At 36.6% G+C, this 27,491-nt stretch overlaps 1 pseudogene; it reads left to right on the top strand.

The window, feature by feature from the left end:
- The first annotated feature begins 18,666 nt into the window (after positions 1-18,666).
- Positions 18,667-25,355, top strand: LOC112128539 (tripartite motif-containing protein 49D-like; annotated as a pseudogene).
- Positions 25,356-27,491: the final 2,136 nt, after the last annotated feature.

Consider the following 27,491-nt stretch of genomic DNA (forward strand, 5'->3'; position numbering starts at 1 on the left):
GCAGTGGCGTGATCTCGGCTCACTGTAACCTCCGCCTCCAGGTCCAAAGCGATTCTTTTGCCTCAGGTTCCCGAGTACCTGGGATTACAGGAACCTGACACTAGGCCTGGCTAATTTTTGTATTTTTTTAGTAGAGACGGGGTTATGCCATCTTGGCCAGGCTGCACTTGAACTCCTGGCCTCAAGTGATCTGCCTGCCTTGGCTTTCCAAAGTGCTGGGATTATAGGCACGCGCCACAGTGCCCAGCCAGGCAGTTTTATTGTTTTAATATGATAGAATATACCACACAAATCTAGGTGGCATAGCCTACTACACACCTATGGTATACACTATAGCCTGTTGTTCCTACAATAGGCTACAAACCTGTACAGTATGTTCTGTACTGCATACTGTAGGCAACTGTAACACAATGATAACTATTTGTGTATCTAAACATATTTGAATACAGAAAAGGTACAGTAAACATATTGGTATTATAATCTTACGGGACCACCATATGTGCTCTGTGGCTGACTCAAATGGCCCATGAATGTATCTGCAAACATATACGTATACATCCTATGGTTCTGTCTGGAGAACCCTGACTAATATAAAAACTATAATCTTTGTTTTGCAATTTTAAGTCCTTTATGCTGCTAGTTTGATATCACTTCTGAATTTAAGTGAAAGCAGTGAAAAATCTTAGAATTGCAAATATTTTCCCGAGCTCATCTAAGACATTTTAAGAAATTTTTCACAGTTTAATAAGATTGAGACTCAAGTGAGATGACAATCACAATCACATACCAAATTAGGTCTTATAAATTTACTTGTTTGAAAAATTGTGTTTTGATTTCTAAAGTAGGATATTTTGGGGAGTTTTCTCACTGTCTTAGTTTCACTATTTTGCATCGCTCATCATTACCTTACTAATTTAAAATCATGTCTAAAACCTGAATGTTATGGAAGCAAATAACTTCATCATTCATTAATGTCTTCTCAATTCAAGTGGACAATATTAATACACTCATTACACACATATACACACACACCTATGTGTACATATATGTATCAACTCCATATATTCATGATGAATACATATCTGTTGCAGCAAACACTAGATATTTTAAGTTTTTCAGAACTATATTAAACAATCATAGAAAACACAAAATAACAACAATTAGTATCCTTATAATTCATAAAATCTATATTAAGAACATGAGTTACAAATGGTATCATTGTGTAGATTTAAGATAATGAGATATTTTTAACACTAATTTATTATTGTGTAAAGGAAAGATGATATAATTTTATCATGTTTCACTTACCCCTGAGTTCTTTTAATGGTTCCCACAACGATTCTTCCAAAAATAATTTTGTTAAGTTCACCTCAAGGTCAGGAGCTCATTCACTGCAGTGCTGAATTTCAGAGGTCACCAAAATGCAGTTCTAGGTGCAGTCCTTCTCCTTCAGAGAAAACTGAGCTTGTCTCTTCTGTGTCCTTTTATAAGAATCCGTGAAGACCACACCCACCTCTTTATGGGTATTTAGAGCATTCAGAAAGGTGGAGACAAAGATGATTAGGTTTATGCAGTATTTAGAACACACCTTTGCAGCTCTGATTAAATTATCATCACACTTTCATTCTGAACACCAGTGCCTGAAAGAATCATATGTAACATAAATCCTGTTAGAGCATACATAGGCTAGAAATTAACTAAGATGCATTTTATACTCTTTATTGAGTTTCTTCCATGATACAGGCATTCCTCTAAGTGCACATTTACTTATTCTAGAGAAAGGGTCTCCTTCTGTAGTGCAGTAGCATAATCATAGCTCCCTGCAGCCTTGAAATCCAAGTAATCCTCCTGCTTCAGCCTTCCAAGTAGCTAAGACTTTAGGCTCACACTATATCACCTGGCTAATTTTTTTTGTTGAAATTTTTGGTAAATTCAGTTTATGACTCTGTAGCCCAGGCTGTTCTCCAACTCCTGGCTTCAAGTGATCCTCTGGTCTCGGCCTTCCAAAGTGCTAAGAGTACAGGTATAAACCACCTCATCCAGCTTAAATGCTGCTTTAGTACATTTATAGGATATTTCCAGAGAAGTCCAATGGAAGATAAAACTTTCCTTTTTGTTTTCTGTTTTCTACCACTCTAAGAGAAATCACTGATTAACCAAATAAACCTGCTAACCTGGGGTCTCTCATTGAATTTACAAAACTTCACCAGTGTCATGGGTGAAAGATGAGTTATTATTTTAACCCTTTTCTCCACATAGTGCATGATGTCCTACAATGACTAGGACTGCACCATGGGAATTATTTTGGGGATTATACATAACTTTTAGGATATAGGCAAATTCACAAATACAGAATCCAAATGATAGGGATGGACTATGTTTTTCTTTCTATACCAAATCTTTTTGTTGTTATAGGAAAATTATTTTTTTAAAAAGAAAGAGATTTCAGAAGGGACTACTCAAATATCTTCTGACAGAGGAATTCTTTGCCAATGGTCCAGAAGACTTATGGTCAAGACTGTCAAAACAGTGAAGACAAAACTTTCAGACCCATGTCTGTCCAGGTTCAAAGACAAAAGCAGAACCCATAAGATATATGTATAGTTAGGGAGATTCACATATGAATAAAGTGCAAAGACTTGGCTTACACAATTGTTGGGGCTGCTTAAGCATATGTGAGAGCCTGGGTACAGTCCATCAGGAAAAGAAATCCCCTGCTGGCTGGATCCCAGTGGTCATGAATCAAAGCTTTGGTTTAAAGTCAATAGGGTGCAATTGGAAGATTAGAGTCCCATTTGCTGTTTAAAATGTTGTTCGAGGAATGCCTATGTATTTCTTTAAAGGACTTTCACTGATGAAGTCAGGCTTGCTTGGATACACGTCCTAGTCACAGGATTAGGACCTTTGCTTGCATCTGCAAAATGCCTTTCCAGCAGGTCCTAAGTAAGTGTTTCATTGAATAATAATAAGGTATGTCTATGCCACAAAATGGCTACTGCCCTCATTTCCCTCTTTGTACATACATGTACTCAAGTTGACACATCATAAAATCATCCAGAGTTTATATTTCATTAAATACAAGGATTTGGACACTAGATTTTCTTGTTCTATTGTCAGTTTACTGTCCAAGACCACCAACTGACTGACCACCCTGTATGCACATTCTGTACCTCAATAAATCTAAGTAATTAATCAAAGTGTCCGCACAGAAGTAAGATCTGCGCTGGTTGTGTGTGGGGGCCCTGTTGGCTCAGTCCTGGACTCTAGGGTGGGAAACTTGTGAAACCCTCGGTCATGGAGTGGATCCTGCGGACATTCTCTGCTGAAATTCTGGAGCTCCGTGGCGGGGACCTGGTACTCCATTACAAGGTCTGATGATGCTGTGTATCAGGAAAGAATTAGGGCAAGGAGAGAAAGGAAGGTAGGTAGCTTCTGATTTTATTTCAACCACTGTTTGCACCACATCACTCACTTATTCAAACACTCAGCTTTAGGCAGCTGAAGCCTAGAGCACTGGAAATTAGGAGCTTTCAATTACAGACCTACCTCTGTCTACTGTGGCGTTATCAAGGAAACAACCTATTTTCTTACTCGAGTCTCAGACCATGAAACAAATATAAGAAAGTAATTCTATTTAGAGTTGGCATTTTGTAGGTTCTAAAAGTCCTACCCAATCCAGAAGAGAGAGTAGAGGTGGGTATAGGCAAGAACAATCCATGATGTGGATAAAGGACACTCCAGCCAATTTGGAATATTTGCTTATTTCCCAGTGCTTCTCCTTTTAATAAAAAAGATACTTTTTTGTACATGAGACTGTTTTCATTCTAGCATCTGAAACCTACCTCTACCACAAAGTTTTCTGTTGAATTACAAATTTATTTTTGAGAATCTGCTAATAGACTCTTTTTTTCATCTGGGTTCTATAACTCATGGGAAAATCTTTGTATGAAAGTTGGTGACCTATTTCTGCTTCTTTAACATATGTAGAAATCTGACTTTATTTAATTCTGGAAATTTTTTAATTTTTATAAAAATGTCATTCTATGATAAATACCATTTAAAACCTACGTATTATAACTCCTTTGACATTTTGTTTGTTTTATTTGCACACATGGAGAGAATTCTGCATATTTTTTCTCATGCTAACAAAATTTACTAATTTTCCAAAAAGTTATATTTCGCTTTCTGGACCCTGAATGTCCAGGGCTATCTTTTCTTTAACACATTTTGTTTGCATTTCTTCTCAATTGTTTTACCCGTTTATTGTCTATTTTTCTACAAACCCCAGTCATTTGCTCTTGAAACCTCTTATCTATTTGAGCGGAGAGAAATATGTTAGAAAAAGGAAGGGGACAATGTGATACATGGGCTATGATGTACCAGTTACTGTGCTGTCTCCATGCACACATTGTTCCTAATCTCCACAGAAAATATGCAATATGTGTAGCATTGTCCCAACTTTACATATGAGCACATAAAAGGTAAGCCTTTTTTTTTGTTTTTGTTGTTGTTGAGACCGAGTCTCGCTCTGTCGCCCACGCTGGAGTGCAGTGGCGGCGTGATCTTGGCTCACTGCAAGATCCACATCCTGGGTTCACTCCATTCTCCTGCCTCAGCCTCCCGAGTAGCTGGGATTACAGGCGCCCGCCACCATGCCAGGCTAATTTTTTTGTATTTTTAGTAGAGACGGGATTACACTGCTGTTAGCCAAGATGGTCTCGATCTCCCGACCTCGTGATCTGCCCGCCTCAGCCTCCCAAAGTGCTGGGATTACAGGCGTGAGCCACCACTCCCAGTAGTAAGCAATCTTTTTATGGTCCTGTTTCCTGTATGGGATGGATTCAGGGATCAATCCCATGTCGTCAACTCCATAAATCCTCAAATCTCTCAATGTATAGTCGCACTTAGAGCCACAGGAAACACAAATGATTCCTTCTGTGCTTGTGTGTTCAGGTGAGGTTCAGCCTACATTCTGAAGTTTCTTTCTCTGACGAATGAAACATTCAGTTCTTGAATATTGCTACGTTATCATTAGGCTGTAGAAATCAGAATCAAATAGGTTTTCTTCCTTGAGAAAATAATGGAGGCAACAATTACAACCAGCACCCTAGGTTTTAGATTTCAATCATGTTTTTCCTTTTCTATTCTTTTTTCTTTTCTTAGAGACAAGGTCCCACTCTGTCACCCAGACTATAGTGCAGTTGCTGGATCATAGCTACTGCAGCCTCAACCTCCTAGGCTCAAGAGATCCTCAACCTCGGCCTCCTGAGTAGCTCTGACTACAGGCAGACACCCCCACTTCAGGTTAGTTTTTAAATTGTTTGTGGAGATATGGCCTTATGCTGTTCTGGCTGGTCTCAAACTCCTGGACTCAAACAATCCTGCTTCAACCTTCCAAGGCACTGGGATTACAGGTGTGAGCCACTGTTCCCAGCCTCAAAGCATTTTCATAGCAAAGAGTTAACAGAATATTTTCTTCTCTAGATTCAGTAGACACAAGATTCTTGTATTTTATTCTTCCCATATCTGGCCGTGTATCCTGTTCTCAGACATTACATTGCCAAGTTTATTTTCCATTCATCTTTCCTAGCACAGTATAGAAAAATGAGCACTGCGGAGTAGAGTTTTCACATTCTTTCCTGAACCCTGCCAGTTCTAATGGTGCTCATGGACTTAGCCATTTCCCTTCACTGGAATCCATTGTTGTTTATAAACAACAGTAAGTGTTGTTTATAAAATGTCCAAGGAACAGAGCAGAATGTAAGGTTAGCATGTCTTGTGTTTTTACCTACCTTAAGCCCAAAGGATCACGAGTACTACATATAGAAATCTTTCCTCCTTACCCCTGTCACATTCTACTTGGATGCTGTGGAGAAATAAACCCAGTGTATCCCCTTCTGCTATACAAAATAATACTATTTGGCTTAAACTGATGTTTGTAAAATTTCATCCATAGATTTCAGTCACGTTTTCAAATAAATCCATTATAAAACCATGTAATACAAGTTGACTGTTTGTTTTTCACGATGTTAGGGCCAGAAGAATTTCAGGTTTTGGATATTTGTGGATTGCAGAATATTTGCGTGTACATAATAAGATATCTTGTGTATCAACCCAAGTATAAACACAAAATTTATGTTTCATATATACCTTATACAGATAGGCTAAAGATAATTTTAGACAATATTTTTAATAATTTTATTCATGAAGCAAAGTTTGTGTACACATGCCATTTTATTACCCTTTGTGAGTGCTCTTGCTTGAGGGCATCTAGGTGGACACAGAAAGATATATTGCAACTGAAGGGGCTGGGAGAGTCTTTTGTCCACTGAGAATATATTTTGACTGTAACTTCTCATATGAGGTCACGTGTGGGATATTTCAATTTTGGTGACATTTCATAGCTCAAAACATTTGAGATTTTGGAGTACTTTGGATTTTTAGATATTTTGATTAGTGGTGCTCAACCTGTATGTTATTTCATCTTTTTTTTCTCCAGGTAGGAATGCAAAATGCATTTTTGTTTCTACTTGTATTACACATTATTTCCAACTCAAATTCATTATGCATATTGTTAGATCTCTTCAAATTTTGATGAAAATTCTCAAGTTATATCAATTACTATTTTCAAAATTTTTTTATAATAAGTAGATTAAATGCCATGATAATCCACAGTTAAAAAAATAAACATAAATTCATGTGCTTGTATTCCAGTTGGGTTTTTTTTTCCAAACGATGAGCATTAATGAAATACTATGCCTTAAAGCCTTTTTCTAAATATATTTGAGAATATTGTTTGAAAGTAAAAAATTGAAAAAGACTGAACGTACCATAGTAAATGACATTTGTGCTTAAGAAGGCTGTTTTTTTCAGAGATTATTTATAAAATAAAAATACACATTTCTAACCTCGTCTCAGTTAAGAGCTTGTTACTGATGTGCTACTTATGATGTTGAATGTTGTTAGGCTAACAGGATGCACTGGTAATAGGATCCTGTCAAGCTGAACTTTCCCGATTTAAAAGCTATCTCACCATTCCTGTGCGGTATGTTTTTATTAGAATTCTAGCAGTATATATTTTAATATTGTGACCTAAATAACAAGCACACACAAAAAATGATTTCACACTGTGTATGCCGATGTATTCTAAAGTCTATGAAAAATATTGTAGGTATCAGCAAGTAGAACAGTGCTTCATGCATAGAAAGGGACCAATTAATGCTAAGTAAATGTTATTAGTTACTTAAAGAACTTTGTATTATGTAAATACATCCAAACCAATTATTATTTGGATGGTAATATGATAGCAAACCTAGATGCAGAGTTAAGAAGAATATTGAGCAAGAAAGGGTTAGGAGGGTGTGAGGAGTAGGCCACAGAGAAAGTTAATACCTATGATTTGCTGAGTCAGAGTTGAAAGCACCCATAGGCTGAGTAGATACCTCTCATTCTGACCCATTTCAGCAAAGTATTTGAATCTTCCGTGTTTCTCATAATTCTGGGAGTTTAGAAAATGCTTTAGAGAAGTGAATGAGCCACTATACTTTTATATTCATTTATTTATTGTGTTTGGTGATTTGAGAATTTCTCTAAGTCACTAGAGATAGAGCTTCAGAATATTAATGTTAGGATACAAATCTGTTTTTCAATTTTATACCCATAACCCATTCTCCAAAGATGACCCCTCTGTTAAGTAATAGTAAATTATCTTCAATGACATTTAAGTTCACCAGTTTCTTGTGAAATGTTTTTAACTTTAAAAAGTTTAAAAACACAAAAAACCATTCTTTAAAACTAAACATGTATAAATCAAGTTCTTAAAAACCAATCCAGTCTGGGCATGGTGACTCAGTCCCAACACTTTGGGAAGCCGAGGAGGGCAGATCCCTTGAGGTCAGGAGTTCGAGACAAGTCTGAACAACATGGCAAAACCCTATATCTAATAAAAATACAAAAATTAGGCTGGCATAGTTGTACAGACCTGTAGTTCCAGCTACTCAGTAGGCTGTGGCAGGAGAATCACCTGAACCTGGGAGGCAGAGGATGCAGTGAACCCAGATGGTGCCACTGCAATTCAACCTGGGCAACAGAGCAAGACTACGTTTCAAAAAATAAAAAAAAAAAATGAAAAAAGTCTTCTACTCTTTAAAAATCATGGAAAATCTAGTATTGTAGATAAAAGTAGAAAACAAAATCGTTCTTCATATACTTTAGGTTTTAATAAGGAGTCATTAAAAGATAATTATAAAGTCACTTTATGTGGACTTAAAAAAGAAACATCAGGCCGCTGTGGCAGCTCATGCCTGTAATCCCAGCACTTTGGGAGGCCGAGGCGGGTGGATTACCTGAGGTCAGGAGTTCAAGACCAGCCTGGCAAACATGGTGAAACCCCCTCTCTACTAAAAATACAAAAATTAGCTGGGCAAGGTGGCAGGCACCCGTAATCCCCGCAGGAGATTTGCTTGAACTCCTGGGGTGGAGGTTGTAGTGAGCCAAGATCCTGCCACTTCACTCCAGCCTGGGTGAAAGAGCCAGACTTCATCTCAAAAGAAAAAAAAAAAAAAATGTAACATTGTATAATGACATCAGACAACTGATTTAGTTATCTACCATTGGAATGTATTTGTAGAAGGTTTTTTTAAATTTTAATTGATAAAGCAATTATACAATTAAATAGAGCCAATCAAAAGGACTAGGTTTTGCCTCTGAAACTGCAGAAACCTAATCTTCCATTAAGGGTGTATCCATGCATAGTTTAAATTTTAAAAAAAATACATAAATAAAAGGAATGTAGTGAAGTGTTTTAAGAAAAGTTTCTAACTTTGGAAATTCTACACAATGTACATGTAACAAAGTTCAGTCTTTCACATTATTAAAAAAAATAAAAACCCTCAGCGTTGGCCATTAGGATGCCAAGACATATCCAGCAAATGCTCAATTATAAAGCATCCAGCCTGGCTGACTTTGAAAACTTTTCTTCTAAAATTGTCTTCCTGGGGCCTTTAATACTTGACTCTAATTTATAGTTCTAGAAACTATTGAGTTTAGAGAAAGTAAATTCCAATCTACCCTTTTTTAAAAAAACCTAAGTAGGCTTAGGACATTCTTCCTAAAACGTATGAACATTATTGTTCAAGCCTGTCATCGCAGCACATTGAGAGGTGAACACAGGAAAGGAGTTTGAGGAAAGCCTAGGCAACATTGTGAAAACTCGTCTCTCTAAAAAAATAAAAATTAGCAGAGCATGGTGCCATGAACCTGTAGTCCCTGGTACTGGGGAAGCTGAGGTGAGAAGATTGCTATAGCCAGGGGGGTTGACACTGCAACTAGACAGGATCCAGCAACTGCACTCCAGCCTGGGTGACAAAGCCAGACCCTGTCTCAAAAAAAAAAAAAAGAATATAAAATATCTCTCTAATATTTGTAATGTTTATTATGTTGAAAATATTTTGGATATATTGGGTTATAATGTTTTATTAAAATTAATTTCAATTGTTTCTAATTGTTTTAAATATCATTTGAAAAATGCATTCCCTTATTATGTTATGCAAAGCAACATACTTTGCTTAACACTGAAAGCCCTCCACTCTGTGACCCTGGCTCTTTCTAGTTTTATTTCATGTTGTTTTTAGTATCTGTGTATCATATTCAGCCAAACAATTGAATTTTCAAAGCCTGATTTCTTTCTACCTTTTTTTTTTTGTCATTACCTTTACATAGAGTTGCTTATTTCCACTTTCATCTGGCAAAATTCTATTCATCCAGAATAGCAATAATATGAGGCCATTAATTTTGAAAATGTTAAACATTTATGATTAATTTATGATTAATTCTGTGTAAAATCAAAAAAGTAGAACACAATTTCAACAACATTTGAAGATGGAAGGAAAAAATACTTGGTGAGAATACTAAGGTAATTTCTTTAAAGTAGAATTTTGAGGGTAAACATCTGTGTATTAAATAGAATATCATGATATAAATATCAAATCCTGGGAGCTGATGTAAGGATACATAGAAAGATAAGAGTAGATGACCCAGAAATAGGTTCAGTGATATACAAGCAAGTATTAGTAACAAAGAATACAGCAAAAATTGATGAGGAAAGATTATTCAACTATAGTATTGTATCAGCTATGTTATTACCTGCTATAAAAGTAAATTCAGAATTGCAGTTCACGTCGTATGCTAACATAAACAACAGGTGTAAAGAATCCCTTTATGCCAGGAGTTCCAGACCAGCCTGGGAGACATAGTAAAACACCATCTCTACAAAAAATAAAAAGAAAATTAGCCAGGCCTGGTGATGTACCCATGTTGTCCTAACTACTTTGGAGGCTAAGGTGGAAGAATCACTTTATTCAAGGAGTTTGAGAATACAATGGGCTACAATTGCAATGCTGCTCTTCAGCTTGGGTGACGGAGTGAGACTTTGCCTCAAAAACAACAAAAAGCAGTTTTTTCCAATTCTGAGAAGAAAGTCATTGGTAGCTTGATGGGGATGGCATTGAATCTGTAAATTACCTTGGGAAGGATGGCCATTTTCATGATATTGATTCTTCCTACCCATGAGCATGGAATGTTCTTCCATTTGTTTGTATCCTCTTTTATTTCCTTGAGCAGTGGTTTGTAGTTCTCCTTGAAGAGGTCTTTCACATCCCTTGTAAGTTGGATTCTTCATATGGAACCAAAAAAGAGCCCGCATCGCCAAGTCAATCCTAAGCCAAAAGAACAAAGCTGGAGGCATCACACTACCTGACTTCAAACTATACTACAAGGCTACAGTAACCAAAACAGCATGGTACTGGTACCAAAACAGAGATATAGATCAATGGAACAGAACAGAGCCGTCAGAAATAATGCTACATATCTACAAGTATCTGATCTTTGACAAACCTGACAAAAACAAGAAATGGGGAAAGGATTCCCTATTTAATAAATGGTGCTGGGAAAACTGGCTAGCCATATGTAGAAAGCTGAAACTGGATCCCTTCCTTACACCTTATACAAAAATCAATTCAAGATGGATTAAAGACTTAAATGTTAGACCTAAAACCATAAAAACCCTAGAAGAAAACCTAGGCATTACCATTCAGGACATAGGCATGGGCAAGGACTTCATGTCTAAAACACCAAAAGCAATGGCAACAAAAGCCAAAATTGACAAATGGGATCTAATTAAACTCAAGAGCTTCTGCACAGCAAAAGAAACCACCATCAGAGTGAATAGGCAACCTACAAAATGGGAGAAAATTTTCGCAACCTACTCATCTGACAAAGGGCTAATATCCAGAATCTACAATGAACTCCAACAAATTTACAAGAAAAAAACAAACAACCCCATCAAAAAGTGGGCGAAGGACATGAACAGACACTTCTCAAAAGAAGACATTTATGCAGCCAAAAAACACATGAAAAAATGCTCACCATCACTGGCCATCAGAGAAATGCAAATCAAAACCACAATGAGATACCATCTCACACCAGTTAGAATGGCAATCATTAAAAAGTCAGGAAACAACAGGTGCTGGAGAGGATGTGGAGAAATAGGAACACTTTTACACTGTTGGTGGGACTGTAAACTAGTTCAACCCTTGTGGAAGTCAGTGTGGTGATTCCTCAGGGATCTAGAACTAGAAATTCCATTCGACCCAGCCATCCCATTACTGGGTATATACCCAAAGGACTATAAATCATGCTGCTATAAAGACACATGCACACGTATGTTTATTGCGGCATTATTCACAATAGCAAAGACTTGGAACCAACCCAAATGTCCAACAATGATAGACTGGATTAAGAAAATGTGGCACATATACACCATGGAATACTATGCAGCCATAAAAAATGATGAGTTCACGTCCTTTGTAGGGACATGGATGAAATTGGAAATCATCATTCTCAGTAAACTATCGCAAGAACAAAAAACCAAACACCGCATATTCTCACTCATAGGTGGGAATTGAACAATGAGAACACATGGACACAGGAAGGGGAACATCACACTCTGGGGACTGTTGTGGGGTGGGGGGAGGGGGGAGGGATAGCATTGGGAGATATACCTAATGCTAGATGACGAGTTGGTGGGTGCAGCGCACCAGCATGGCACATGTATACATATGTAACTTACTTACCTGCACATTGCGCACATGTACCATAAAACCTAAAGTATAATAATAATAATAATAATAATAATAATAAAAGAAAAAAAAATAAAAAATAAAAAAAAAAAAAAAACAACAAAAAGCTTTAAGTAGCTATTTTATTTTAAAAGTATAATTCTTCTACAATTAATAAATTTACATATGACTAGGCCAGATGTATCAGATAGAGATTGTTCTCTACTACTTATATCTCAAGAAAAGTGAAAGACACTTACAAGGAAGCTCTAAGAAAGACAATTTTTTTCATCATTCTGGACTTTGAGATTATAGTTCTTTAGACTGATTTCCTGTCTCGGTGGTGGATATCATCCTGGAACTTAATTTGTTCAAAAACCTCACATAATCTGATATTTTAAAAACATGAAATTCATAGGATCCATAAATTATTGTGCCTTAAAAGTCTTCAGAAATTCAAGGATAATTTCTGTGGGATCTAAGGCCTTCTGCATTGTTGGGACTGAGACTCACAGCACTGGGTTGCAGACATCTGTTAACAGGTCTGGACAAAGAATGACGTCAGCCCAGATAACTCTAAGGAAAGCTTTCTGCTTTGTTATAAGGAGAGTAATCATTGAAGTCTCTAGACAAGCTCACAATCATCATTCCAGCATATGCAAATACATCAGAACAGTTTCAGTATGCTCCTGGTTTATGAATCTTCCTCTGCCTCTTTTCCATGTTCCTTTTTTATTATTTATTTATTTATTTATTTTTTGAGATGGAATCTTGCTCAGTTGCCCAGGCTGGAGTGGAATGGCGCAATCTCGGCTCACTGCAACCTCTGCCTCCCAGGTTCAAGCACTTCTCCTGCCTCAGCCTCCTGAGTAGCTGGAGTTACAGGCACCCGCCACCATGCCCAGCTAATTTTCTGTATTTTTAGTAGGGAGGGGTTTCACCATGTTGGCCAGGCTAGTATCGAACTCCTGACCTTAGATGATCCACCCCCTCTGGACCTCCCAAAGTGCTGGGATTCCAGGCGTGAGCCAGCGCACCTAGCCCTTTTTCCCTATTCCTAAATGCTTTCTCATAATTTGTTCCTTACATACTTCTTTGCTGGAATACTCAGACCCTTCTTTGCCACTCATAAACTACAATGAGTGTCCAATTCAAGTATCATAGAAATGGTTCAAGTAAACTTTTCTATAACCAGCCAAGAAAATAAATTGTTAATACACAGGGACTAGGGAAGCCCAGAGGAAGTGCTGCTAGGTTAATCACGGGCCCCAGGGCAGACATTCCATGGGTTATACTTAAAAGACACTCTATTGACCCCAGACAGGGAGAGCTTTTCAGGCAGAGACTCACAGGTGCAATTGATGAGAGAGGATAGAACATGAAGTGCATTGGAGGAATTGCCAGAAATTGGGTAAAATTGGATCAAAGGAATGTGACCTCGTGGTCTCCCCATGGGACTGAGAATGTTAGAGTGCTTGTTGGAAAGATGCTATTCTGAAGGCAGAAAGACATTTAGATACCTATTGTAGAAATCCAGATGAGAACATAGAAAATAAAAATAAGGCAATAGTCCAAAAAATTCATGAAAGATTTGTAAATCAAGAAAAACATGATTATGGAAATATTTTCTTATAGACAAGAATAAATAATTATTTAAGGTGATCTCCTATAATGTAACTTAAATCCGGGAAAGATGACCTTGTTCCTCAGGTTTTGAGATATGGAATAAATGATGAGATAAAACAGAACATGTTGAATGTAAATGATTATGGAATATACAGCTGATGATGATGTGAGATGATACGTTATCTACATGATGAATTGAAATGAGGTGAATGATGTAGGCACTGACATGAGCTTTAGGCTACTATTGACCTCCTGTTTTCCTGGATCTGTGTTACTGTCCTTACTTGCAGTAAATGGCTTAGTGTCACTTGTTTTGGGGGATCTTTTGGAAAATCATCATATAGGTTCAATGCTTTCTGAGGAAACATGTTGCCATCAATTGGAACAAATCTCTTGTTCATGCTTTGTACACACATTTAACGACCATTTTTTTAATCTTAAATAAGCACTTATTATATACTGTGGCTGTAACTTCTGCTGTTTGAAATGCAATGCAAAACTTGTTTGGATTTGTTTTTCTTCCTTCAAAATTTTATGAGTAAAAGATTCAGCCCACAACCTCAGCATATTTTTTTTTCATTTCTTTTTGAGTAGAAAACTTTTACCTTTTCATTTAAAAGAAGCACTTTATTATGGTTTCTCTTTAGCATATTTGAACGACCAGCATCACTACTTGTGTGATTTGGGGACATTATTGGGTAAGAAATGAATTACTTCAACACAAGCGCTGCAATACCATGGCAGTTGAATAAATTGATATCTGAGAGGTTACTGATGATTGTGCTGGTATAAATCATGTCCTAGGTGGGACAAAGTAAGACTGAAAAAGATTTCATCATGCTATTCAGAACAGCAGGGAACTTAAAACTTAGAAACTGTTTATTTGTAGATTTTTTTAATTTAATATTTTTTGGCCGAGTTTTGATCCCTGGTAACTCAAACCTCAGAAAGAAAAACTGTGTTCTCATTGCACATGCACCCTAGAACTTTAAGTATAATAATATATGTATATATATATTTTATGTATATAAAAGAAAAAAAGAAAAACTGTGGATAAGAGGGACTATTGCACATAACCATAGATACATTTTCTCCATGATTTGTATGTGGATAAACATAAAATAAGCTGAGAAAATACATAAGCACTCTTGACTGTAAGTCTCGTGGGGGCTATTGGCAAGGAATTCCTCTGTCAGAAAATGTTTGAGTAGCCGCTTCTGAAATCTCTTCTTTTTTTAATTGTCACATGACAACAAAAATATTTGTTATAGAAAGAAAAATATAATCCATCCCTATCATTTGGATTCTGTATTTGTGAATTAGCCTACATCCTAAAACTTGTTTATAATCCCCAAATTAATTACTATATTGCATTTCTAGTCATGGTAGAACATCATGCACCATGGGGAGAAAAGCATGAAAATAATAACTCATATTTCACCCATGAGATTGGCAAAGTTTTGTAAATTCAATAAGAGACCTCAAATTAGTAGAGTGATTTGGTTAGTCAGTGATTTCTCTTAGAGTGGTAGAAACCAAAACAAGTTTTATCTTCCTGTTGGACTTCTCTTCGAATATCCTATGAACGTACTAAAGCAACTTTTAAGGCTGGAAGAGGTGGTTTATGCCTGTACTCCCAAGCACTTTGGAAGTCCAAGACCAGAGGATCATTTGAAAACAGGAGTTGGAGAACAGCCTGGGCTACAGAGCCATACCCTGACTCTATGAAAAGTTTTAAAAAACATTAGCCAGGTGGGATGGTGTGAGCCTGTAGTCCTAGCTACTTGGGAGGGTGAAGCAGGAGGATCCCTTGAGCCTTGGAATTCAAGGCTGCAGTGAGCTATAATTGTACCACTGCACTCCACAAGGAGACAGTTTCTCTAGACTAAATAAATGTGCCCTTAGAGGAATGCCTGTATCTTGGATGAAAGTCAATAAACAGTTTAAAATGCATCTTAGTTAATTTCTAATGTATGTCTAATCTCATAGGATTTATGTTACATATGATTCACTTCAGTCATGGTTTTTTGGAATGAAGGAGTGATGATAATTTAATCAGTGGTGCAAAGGTGTGTTCTAAATACTGCATAAACCTAATCATCTTATTCTCTACCTTTCTCAATACTCCACCCACTTAAAGAGGTGGGTGTGGTCTTCACAGATTCTTATAGAAGGACATAGAAGAGACAAGCTCAGTTTTCTCCAAAGGAGAAGGAGCGCACTTAGAGGGAGCTGTATTTTGGTGACCTCCAAAAGTCAGTACTGTGGTGAATGAGCTCCTGACCTTGAGGAGTACTTAGCAGAACTATTTCTGGAAGAATCATTGTGGGAACCATTCAAAGAACCCAGCGGTGAGTGAAACTTATATTGATAAAATTGTATCTTCTTTCCTTTATAAAATAATAAATTAGAGTGTTAAAAATATCTCATTATCTTAAATCTACACAATGATACCATTTGTAGTTCATATTCTTACTATAGATTTTATGAATTATGAGGATACCAATTGTTGTTATTTTGCGTTTTCTATCATTCTTCAATATTGTTTGGAAAAAATTGAAATATCTAGTGTTTGCTGCAACAGATATGTATGCATAATGAATATATGAAGTTGATATTAATACATATATGTACACATAAGTGTGTGTAAATATATGTGTAATGAGTGCATTAATATTAAACAATTGAATTGAGAAGACATTAATGAATGTTAATTCATTCATTCAGCTTTTAGACATAAGTTTAAATTAGTAAGGTAATGATGAGAGATGCAAAACAGTGAAACTGAAAAGAAATGAGAAAGCTCACCAAAACATCCTAGTTTGGAAATCAAAACACAATTTTTTGACCAAATAAATTTATAAGATATAATTTGATACGTGATGGTGGTTGCCATCTCACTTGAGTCTTAATCTTTAATTAAACTATGAAAAATTCCTTAAAATGAATTAGATGACCTCTGGAGACTATTTACAATTCTAAGATTTTTCATTTCTTTCACTAAAATTCAGCAATGTTATCAAATACGGGAGAGTAAAGTAAAGGACTTAAACTTGCCAAACAAAAACCATAGTTCATATATTACTCAGGGCTCTCCAGACAGACAGAATGTTAGGATGTGTATGTATATATGTAGAGATACATTCATGAGCCATTTCAGTCCACCACAAACCACACATTGTGGTCACATACGATTATAATACCAGTATGTTTACTGTACCTTTTCTGTATTTAAATATGTTTACATACTAAATAATTACCACTGTTTTACAATTGCCCACGGTATACAGTACAGAACATGCTGTACAATTTTGTAGCCTAGGAGCAACAGGCTGTACTGTATACCATAGGTGTGTAGCAGGCTATACCATCTAGGTTTGTGTAAGTATAGTCTATAATGTCAAAACAATAAAACCGCCCGGCTGGGCGCAGTGGCTCAAGCCTGTAATCCCAGCACTTTGGGAGGCTGTGGCAGGCAGATCACTTGAGGCCAGGTGTTCAAGTCCAGCCTGGCCAATATGGCGAAACCTCGTCTCTACTAAAAAAAGAACAAAAAAGAAAAAATTTACCAGGTGTAGTGAGGTGTTCCGGTAATCCCAGGTACTCAGGAGGCTAAGGCAGGAGACTCCCTTTGACCCTGGAGGCAGAGGTTGCAGTGAGCCGAGATTGCACCACTGCACTCCAGCCTGGGTGACAGAGTGAGACTCCATCTTGAAAATAAATAAATAAAACCTCCTTACACATTTCTCAGAACATATATCTGTCATCAAGCTACACATGACTCTACCTGAGAGGGAATTCATCAGGAAAATTCGTTTGCTTGATTATGGAGTCTGAGCAGTTCTAATATAGGCTGTCTTTAAGCTGATGTCCTGAGGATACCGGTATCTTGACTGAGCTCAAGGCTGAAAGCCTCAGAACCAGCTTCAGGAGAGAGAAAGAGGAAATTGCCTTTTCTCTGGCTTTTTCCTTTTATCTGTGCTACCAGATGATTGAATGGTGCCCACTCACATTGAGGGATGATGGTCCCACTCAGCTCAGCAACTCACATGTCTCTCTCCTCTGGAAACACCTTCCCAGACTCACCCAGAAACAATGCTGCACCAGTTTCCTAGGTATTGGTTAATCCAGTCAGACTGCTATCTAAAATTCAACATCACACCATAGAGATGTAATTACACCTCTCTGAGTTTAACAAAAATCCTACTATATGTTAGTTCAGAGTTTGGGTATCCCTAGGAGAAATTAATTTAATCCACGAGAAAATAAAAAGGCCTAATATCTTTAATTATGTTTTTCTCTTCTATTAAACCAAAATTGGTTTAATTGCTGGGTTTTTTTTGTTTATTTGGTTGGTTGATTGGTTTCTCTAATTTGTTTTGGTTTGGTTTTTTATTTTACTTTAATTTTATATTATTTTAAGTCCTAAGATAAATGTGCAGGACGTGCAGGCTTATTGCGTCAGTAAACATGTGCCATGGTGGTTTGCTGCCCCACTGTTGTGTCTTTCAAAATATGTCATAGAACCCTCTAGCCATTTTCTCATATTTCCTTGGCCAAGGTAGTTTTTTCCAGTCTTTCATACTCAGCAGTTACCTGAAAGAAGAATAGGAACAACTACAATTTATTCTAGGTCACTTAGAATCAAACCCAATTTCCAGATCAACATTCAGAAAACGGGAAATTGAATAGATTGGTATTATGTTACATAAAGGGTTGTGAGTCATCTAGTCAGTAATATCTACTATAAAGCTGAGAGACTCTGTGTGAGATTTTAATTTTTGTTACAGAATAAATAGTGTGCTGTGCTTTAATGAATACTGTCAAGAGAAAAAAATAGGGCTATCAGGTATCTCCACATGTTCAGAAACTTTTCATCAACTCAGACCCCAAAATGAGATGTTGCTCTTTCTTCCTTAGAAACATGAATTCTGGAATCTTGCAAGACTTCCAGAGGGAACTCACCTGCCCCATCTGCATGAACTACTTCGTAGACCCGGTCACCATAGACTGTGGGCACAGCTTTTGCAGGCCCTGTTTCTACTTCAACTGGCAAGACATCCCAGTTCTTACTCAGTGCTTTGAATGCATGAAGACAACATGGCAGAGAAATCTCAAAACTAACATTTGTCTGAAGAAGATGGCTTTCCTTGCCAGAAAAGCCAGTCTCTGGCTATTCCTGAGCTCTGAGGAGCAAATGTGTGGCACTCACAAGGAGACAAAGAAGATGTTCTGTGAAGTGGACAAGAGCCTGCTCTGTTTGCTGTGCTCCAGCTCTCAGGAGCACCGGTATCACAGACACAGTCCCGTTGAGTGGGCTGCTGAGGAACACCGGGTAAGCGATGCCTCTGAAGATCTATTTCTATAAATTACACATGAAATTCCTGTGGGTCTATTTTCTTGGAGATTGGGTAAAGGCAAACCTGAGTCCCTTTAAGCAGCTCACTTTTGGGTTTTCTTAGCTTCAAACCTCTGAGATTTGAGGAAGAAGAAGGGAAATAGAAGAAATGCCATTTCCTAGGGACTTATTTGTGTCTCATTCTTGGCCCCCTCCCTATGAAATGGTCTGCATATTACTTTATTGTTTTCACTGGTGCTTCAATTCATGGCTCTTTTGCAGGAGAAGCTTTTAAAGAAAATGCAGTCTTTATGGGAAAAAGCTTGTGAAAATCAGAGAAACCTGAACATGGAAACCACCAGAATCAGCCACTGGAAGGTTAGTCCTGTACTACTCTACTTCTACATTCTCCAGGAACTTATGGTGGGAAAATGGGTGACTCTTAAAATAGGAACTTGTTATCAAACTCTAATGTTTCTGGGAGTCAATAAAGAAAAAGAAAACATTGAGAAAAAGTGACCTCATATCTCATGTAGAATAGTATGACTGTTAGATACGATTTCTTTTTTTTTTTTTTTTTTTTTTTTTTTTTTAACAGCGCTTAAAACATTTTTAATCAGATCAAGAAATAGAACATGCCGATACTCCAAACATCCCCATATGTCCCTCACAAATCACAACCCTCTTCCCACTAGATATAACTACTGCCCTAACTTGTGATAATTTCCTTATTTTTCTTTATATCTTTTTTTTTTCTTTTTTCTTTTATTGTAATTATTATTATTATTATTATTATACTTTAGGTTTTATGGTACATGTGCCCAATGTGCAGTTAGTTACATATGTATACATGTGCCATGCTGGTGCACTGCACCCACCAACTCGTCATCTAGCATTAGGTATATCTCCCAATGTTATCCCTCCCCCCTCCCCCCAACCCACAACAGTCCCTGAAGTGTGATGTTCCCCTTCCTGTGTCCATGTGTTCTCATTGTTCAATTCCCACCTATGAGTGAGAATATGCGGTGTTTGGTTTTTTGTTCTTGCGATAGTTTACTGAGAATGATGATTTCCAATTTCATCCATGTCCCTACAAAGGACATGAACTCATCATTTCTTATGGCTGCATAGTATTCCATGGTGTATATGTGCCACATTTTCTTAATCCAGTCTATCATTGTTGGACATTTGGGTTGGTTCCAAGTCTTTGCTATTGTGAATAATGCCGCAATAAACGATTTCTAAGAAAACTACTGAAGTCACCCAAAGCATGCTGGCTTGTTTTCATACAAACCTGTACCTATACACCAACAGATACAAGAAACTGGGCCATCTCACAGCATTCTATATGTGCTGGTTGGATAAATGCTGGGCACAAGATTCATCTGGCAGTCATGGAAAGCTCAAGTGAATCTTCTCAGCCTGGGTCAGCATTAATCTGAATGCTGATGGACAAGTAGTATTTGGAATTGCATGGAAAATTTGAGGCAGAAAGAGTGACAGGGGAAGTCTAGGGCAACCATGAAATTAAGAATCTCAACTAATTAATACTGAATAATACATAACATATGATAAGAAAAGTGGTGAGAAATATGGATTTGTGTCTTGAGGGAGACAGGTAAACATGCTCGAAATATGGGAACTAGTATCTAAATATAAGGAGAACTCTAAGGACTTCAGAGAAATATTAAAAATGATTTTCTCTTTGTGGATGTATACTTTGAGGGTATGATAGCTAATATTAGTGTTTTGAAAAGTATTTCATAAGAACCTGGTCTACGTTGAATATTAAATTAGAAAATTTGCTAGTATAGAAGAAAGAATGTATCTTTGTCCTCACAAATCGTATAATCCAAATGAGAGAGGAAAAATGGTCAACATGCAAATATGTGCAATACACGATGTGTTTGGGTGTGGTAGGTTCTTTGTTGGAGAATAATCAAGCAGGGAAGTAGAAAAGGACAACAGAGGCCAGAACCTGGAGATTAGTGTCTGTTTTTTAAATAGGGTGGTTAGAAAAAGCCTCACTGAAAAATTCAATTTTACCGAAATTTTGAAGAGGAGAGGGAACATGAATGTGTGTCTGTATATATATGTGGACCATGAATGTGTATGTATGTATATCTCTGTGTGTGTGTGTGTGCGTGTGTGTGTGTGTGTGTAATATTCTAGTTGGAGAGACCAGCATATGCAGTAATTTTGAGTTTGTGTATATTTGGAGGCCCGAGGAACCACAAAGAAGTCTATGTTTCAGAATGGGATAACTTAGAAAAAGAATGGAAGGAAATGAATTCAGAGAGATAAAGATGGCCAAGTCATAAGTGCAGCCTTATTAAGATAGGTTTTGCTGGGTGAAATACATTTATCTGGACATGCTAGTCTAAGGTCATTTCACATATAATGAGTTTAAGCAACTTGTTGCGTATCTCAGAAATAGAAATAATTATTTCCATTCTAGTAAATATAGCTCTATACTCCAATTCTTCAGCATGAACTGTTCTTACTTTTCCATAAATATTGGCTGGGATAGTGAAATTCAAATTGTGTTTTTTTATTTCCAACTGCCTTAGAAAACACATTATCTTGAATAAATTTAATGTAATTGGTCAGATACATCTATGTTGATTTTTATACAGAAAGAAATGAAAGAAACAAAATTTTGTGGATTCTAAGAAATAGCAAGACTGAGGTTTAAATTATTGGATGTTCGAGAGACGAAAAGAATCAGTGAGATTTAATAGGAGATGAATAAATACACTTCTCTTTTGACTAACCCATTATCACTGCAGGATTACGTGAATGTAAGGCTAGAAGCAATTACAGCTGAGTATCAGAAGATGCCTGCATTTCACCATGAAGAAGAAAAACATAATTTGGAGATGCTGAAAAAGAAGTGGAAAGATATTTTTCATCAACTTCATTTAAGTAAAGCCAAAATGGCTCATAGGAGGGAAATTTTAAGAGGAATGTATGAGGAGCTGAAGGAAATGTGCCATAAACCAGATGTGGAGCTACTTCAGGTACAAACTCACAACGTGGTTTCAGTTTTTTGACTATTCACATGTGTAAGTATATTCCTCATGGCTGAAATCCATCTCCCTACCTTAATTCCATGATGTGTTTCCAAAAACACATTCGCATAACTAATGCTACTTTGTTGGGAGAGTATAGCCCCGCCAAGGGATTCTACCAGGCCAAAGGTCCCTCCTACTTTATCCACCAGCCACAAAACTTTGGAATGGTCAAGGTAACAGCCCCAATAACTAGTCCGCATCTAAGTCAATAATATATTTTGGGTTGTTTAACATGTATAAAATAGTGAGTTATTCATTTACATTTAGCTTAATTTGAGGACATGGCAAGATCAGAAGTTTTGGGTATCTAGGCTCACTTTAATATTATTTTGAAGTCCACTCATTTGGGTAATAGGTTCTGGGAAAGATGACTGAGTAGGCTTTTCAAAGTTACCACAGAACATAGACTCTGGGCCTCTTCTCCATTCACTTCTGTAGAGAATGTCTTCAAGACTCAGACTTTACCAGGACATTAATTAATGACAAAATGACTAACTGGGTTTTTCATTACAGAAGAAATAGAAAATGCTTTCCAGATGGTAGGGAAATAATATCTTTAGAAAATGATTCCAAATTTCACACTGAACTGAGTGAAAGATGCATCTTGTGAAATGCCTACATATTTCTTTTTTTTTTTTTTTACAGGGTTTTGGAGACATATTACAGAGGTGAGTGTTTACCTAGATTTTAGCATGTATTCTTTCAGTTTCCACCAATATCAAAGCAGTCTCTACCAAAGTCATGGCATAGATGATTAAGATATTGATACTACCTTTTCTTTGCATATGCTTTCACTTTCACACCAGAAAAGACAAGAACACTAAATAAATAAATCAATAGTGAAATTAAAAAATGCTTATTCCTGATTTTGTTTTATTGATTAAAAGCCTGCACAGGTGAAAGATGAAGTTTTGTTTTGTGGATGGTGAGAAAGTCACCAGAGGAAGCAGGAGAGAAGAGGGGGAAGTATTTTAGCAGTGAAAAAGTTAATGATTTGTTGTTCATACCTATATACATATCAGTTAACAGTTCTGAAAAATAGATTGAAAAAACTGTGGAGTGTTAGAACTGTATAAGTCTCTAGGGAAGCTTGTTTCTAAAAGGCAGGTCTAGCTGCCTAGAACAAGTTTCACATTCTTTATCTTGAAAAGGAAGCAGCAGATGCAGCAGTCTCCCCAGAACCCCGCTATTTCAGACAAAGATGTCAGGGGAGTGTGCCAAGAAGTGGAACTCAGAATTTCCTTTCTAAATATTCTCAAGGCCATAAGGCTAAGGAACCTTACCCATTTGGGGCAAAAAATAAGAAAGATCAGACTGAATTCTGACTCAGACTCTCCCACTATGCTTTAAAATTCAGAAACTGTAAATAGAAATTAACTTCAAAAAGGAAGGAATAATTTTTGAATTATCAAATTTGTGGGTTCAAATGATTCTCATGAAATGTCCTTTAAATACAAGTAGTGATTTTTATTTATTTTATGGCTGTAGATGTTGTAACTGCAGGTTTTTCCTTGCAGGAGTGACTCCGTGCTGCTGCACATGCCCCAGCTTCTGAATCTAGAGCTCATGGCAGGGCCCATCACTGGACTGATGGACAGGCTCAGCCAATTCTGAGGTAAGTCTCCACCCACAGGCAGCACTCCGACTATCTTAATACTATTATTGTTAGGATCACATAGGTAATATTTCACCCTTTATCAAATATTTTACTACTTTATAGATAAAAGTGAACAATATAATCATGCAACCCTATTGTATCTGTGTCTGTATAGTCAGATTTATAGCATTAAGTTTAAAAGATAGCAAAAAACAAATACATTATGACCTCATATGTACTGAGTAATGTAATGGGAAAAAGGAGTAGTGTAGCAAATTTAAAAAAGGAGCAAATGGAACAATGCCCAGAATGAAGGTGAGTTATTTAATGTTAAATACAAAGTTTTACATTTCCTTAGTGTATTCATTTGAGCAGCTAAGAACTGTTCTTTTGGGGATTATGGTTTACTGGGAATTGCTGGGGGTTTTTAATTTTCTAAATGGATATGTATCATGTATTGCAAAAAAAATTCGTTAATGGGTAAACATAAAAAGAAGAAATCATTTTGTGAATACAAGTAAAATTACAAACAAAAAGAAGTTCAGTTATTGCAATATGAAAAGCTACAGGTTAAGTTTAAAATCCAGCTATAACTGCGAGCTAGCATGGAGGACCACAGAGAGACTGGTAAAAGATTTTGCAGAAATCTGCTTTAAATTGTCACTTATGACATGTACTTACGGATTTTTATCCAGTCATCAAGAGCAGTACTTGAGTAACTGAAAATCTTCACATTCTTTCCAAAATGATAGCACTAGTTTTTAAGAACAAGAAACATTTCTAAATAATGATCTTGATAACAACATAGTATTTAGGGCATATAATGTGCAAATTTTGCTTTGAAAATTGGATTGAAAGAAATTGATCTTACATTTGGCTCTCAATATGTAAGTTTTCAAAACATTTTTAATACTTGTGGTTAGTGTTTTGTTTGTCTTGTAGATAAATTAATCATCTCTATGCTTTATTAGAAGTTACAAGCAAAAGTGTCCTTGTGACTTTACATTTCCTGGTAAATTAACTTCTTAATAGAACAATTTTTGCTTATTGACATGTCTATGCATGTTTTGTTTCTTTGTATTTTATTTATTTATTTATTTTTGCAGTGGATATTACTCCGCATCATGATGAGCCAACAGTCATATCTTTCGATGTGGAGATTTGAGAAGCATGTGTATTGGATGTGACCGTCAAAATGCGCCCCATATCACTGCAACACTACAAGTTTTCTTGCGTGGGGTGCTCAGACTTTCACCCCCGGCAAATATTACTGGGAGGTCCATGTGGGGGACTCTTGGAATTGGGCTTTTGGTGTCTGTAATAAGTATTGGAAAGGGAAGAATCAGAATGACAGTATATATGGAGAGGAGGGACTCTTGAGTCTTCGATGTGTCAAGAATGACATTCAGTGCAGTCTCTTTACCACCTCCCTACTTACACTGCATTATATCCCAAGACCTACCAGCTGCATAGGATTATTCCTGGATTGTGAAGCTAGAACTGTGAGCTTCATTGATGTTAATCAAAGTCGCCTTATATACACCATCCCGAATTGCTCCTTCTCACCTCCTCTCAGGCCTATCTTTTGCTGTATTCATCTCTGACCAGAGATAAATCAGAAATGTGTTCATCTGCTGTGAGAACCCCTTTATTCCAGGAAGCCCTTTCCTTGTGCCTTATCAAACAGGACAAATAGGTTCTGTTTTATGTCTTGAATTGCATTCTAATGTTATTAATACTCATTTAATGTGTTACTATTAAAAATGGTAAAAACACTAAAAGCATATGTATTGGTTCTTTATTAATTTTTGAAAAATCATTATTCATGATCATGGCATCGAATATATTGGTTTTTTTTTCTTTATTTCTGACTGCCACTGAGTGAAATAATAGATGACAGACATGTCTGAATGGAGTTAAAATCAATGAAAGAGAGTCGGGATCTTTTGCTTCATGCAAAAGCTTGGAGTGAAGTCTTAATGATAACTGGGAAATGTTGCTTTTCTTTCTCTTTACCTAACTATATTGCACTTATCCATCACATTTCATTTTACTAATCTATCCTTTGAGTTAACATTATTTGACCTTCCATGCTGGGCTTCATTTTGGAATTCTCACCACATATATAAATAATCCTGCATTATTAGTGTGCTCTTCTACATTGAAATACACAAGGTGGTCAGAACAATGCTGGATTAATTGAATTTTGTTTAAAAAAGTAACTAAATATTGACTCCTACCTCAAAACACACACAGTCATTTCCAAATAGATTCAAGTCCTGAAGGTAAGGGGAACATGATACAATATTCTCATAAGGATTTCTTAACCAGGACAAAAATTAACAATTAAAAAAAGTTAGTTGGTTTATATTAATGATGACTTCTGTGTTTCAAAAAACATGACACAAGAATTGAAATGCAAACCATTAGTGGAGAAAGATATTCACCCGAGCATATATAAAATACAATACAATACATGTGCATGATGAATACTTAAAATGTATTTTAAGTATTTTTCCAGATTCTTCCAGAGTGGCAGAATAAACTTGGATGGCAGAGTCAATGATGAGATTAGCTGTGGAAATGGGAAACCGTTTTTTGGAGGACAGTAGTAATGCTGTGAACTTATGAAAATATCCAAGTATTCAGTAGTAACTAAAATGTGTCTCCATAATGTCACTTTACAGATGCATATCTGAAATCTGAAATTTGGGAGAACATTCTACTAGCGTTCTCTCGTGAAAAAATACAGCTGGAAGGAAGAAGGGAGGGAAGAAGAAGGAGAGAGAAACGAATGCATTTGAGAGAAAATGTTATTTGGACTAAAATAGAATACTGCAGATACCACGACAAAGTGGTTAAAGTGTGTCTTATGGAGCAGAAATGGCAGAAAATACCACAGTAAAGAGATTTACAATTGGATTGTTAGTTCTGGCTTTTATTCTGTCAATGTTGTGGCTTCTAAACACATCAGTGCTCTCCTTTGATCCATGTGCTAATTAACAACCTACACTCTGCCCCCTCTCCCGGATTCTTTCATCCTGTTAAACCCAATCTAATTCTAATCCAGCTGGTCACTGTAACTCATGTAATCATCTAAGAATTTTAAAAATATTTTTGATGAATAAATGAAAAATTAGCTGGTGCAATGGCATAAACCTCTAGCCTTTTTTACTTTGAAACCTGAAGTGGGAGGATTACTTGAGCCCTGGAATTCAAGGCTGCGGTGAGCTAAGATTGTGCCACTGCACTCCAGAGCAGGAAACTTTCTTTGGTATAAATAAATAAATAAATGTGCACTTAGAAGAATGCTTGTGCCTTGGAAGAAACTCAAGAAACAGTATTAATCAATTTTAGTTAATTTCTAGCTTATGTTTACTCTGATGAGATTGATGATTGATATGCCTCATTCAGGCAGTGGTTTTTACAATGACAGTGTGGTTCTAATTTAATCAGTGATGAAAAGGTGTGTACTAAATATTGCATAAACCTAATCGTCTCTGTCTCCACCTTTCTTAATACCATAAATATCACTAAAGAGGTGGGTGTGGTCTTCAAAGATTCACATAAAAGGATGTAGAAGAGACAAGCTCATATTTCTCCAGAGGAGGACAGCACTTAGAGTTAACTGCATTCAGGTGACCTCTGAAAGTCAACTCTGCAGGGAATGAGCTCCTGATCTTGGGGAGTACTTAACAGAATTTTTTCTTGGAAGAATTACTGCAGGAAACATTCATAGA

The sequence above is a fragment of the Pongo abelii genome, chromosome 9 (genome assembly GCF_028885655.2).
Source record: "Pongo abelii isolate AG06213 chromosome 9, NHGRI_mPonAbe1-v2.0_pri, whole genome shotgun sequence".
Lineage (NCBI taxonomy): Eukaryota > Metazoa > Chordata > Mammalia > Primates > Hominidae > Pongo > Pongo abelii.